The following is an 874-nucleotide window of genomic DNA, read 5'->3' as shown; positions in this document are numbered from 1 at the left end:
AATTGGAGCAGGCAATTTCAACCTCTATTCAATGTGTCCCTGTCATCCCCCAAAGTTAATCCTTTAATCAACATTCCATTCCAAACAAAGTTACAAGCTCAGGACTAAACCATTTTTTTGAAAAAATATCGCTCTTTATTATTATTATTATTATAATTATTAACATACTTATACTTTATTAACCCGACAGGAATTCTTAATTTTGGTCCCCTAGGATGTGTCCTGTGAGCACTTATCTCATGGTAGACGATTTGGACTATTTTTTAATATAATTGTATGTGACGACAAAAATCTTTCAGTGCAATTTGAAATTAAAATTGTAAATTGTAGCTCTTCCATCAGGGCTAAAGAATTTAGATTTCATAAAAGATCTAACATCTTCTTTTCTCGGCTCATGATTTAAAATATGAAACTCAGAAGGTGTCTAGATGAGACAAATGCTCAGATGAGAAAAAAAAAGATGTCACATTAGGGATGTACTGATGAGAGAAATGCTCAATATTACAGTAGCAAATAGTCCAGAGCAAAAACTGAATCTAGTATAGATGGAGAGGTAAAAGAGGAAGTAACATAAAGAAGCGGCAATAACAACATCAAAGGTTTAACGAAAGGGTAAACAAAGCAGATGAAATACTAGTAAAATATAGACTATATTTAGAAATATAGTCTATTTCCCAACATGAGCAAAATGCTCAAGACTACACCTGTCCCGAGTTAAAGCATCAACCATGGGTTATTAATACTTTAATTTTTGGGTTCTCAATCAAAAGCCTTTTTATTCTAGACTTTTATGCCATACCCTCGACTCCACACCTAACGGGGGCTAAGGGCCAGATTCAAAGCCACTATTTTATGGAAATGTTTACCTATTGCA

At 33.6% G+C, this 874-nt stretch overlaps 1 long non-coding RNA gene across 3 annotated transcripts in view; it reads right to left on the bottom strand.

The window, feature by feature from the left end:
* LOC106678233 (uncharacterized) overlaps window positions 1-874 on the bottom strand; it is a 208,455-nt gene that overhangs the window by 18,164 nt on the left and 189,417 nt on the right. The gene's annotated exons all lie outside the window — the stretch shown is intronic.

This window comes from Halyomorpha halys, unplaced genomic scaffold (genome assembly GCF_000696795.3).
Source record: "Halyomorpha halys isolate HHAL.00 unplaced genomic scaffold, Hhal_1.1 Scaffold10.1, whole genome shotgun sequence".
Lineage (NCBI taxonomy): Eukaryota > Metazoa > Arthropoda > Insecta > Hemiptera > Pentatomidae > Halyomorpha > Halyomorpha halys.
This window is presented reverse-complemented; position numbering and strand designations above follow the sequence as displayed.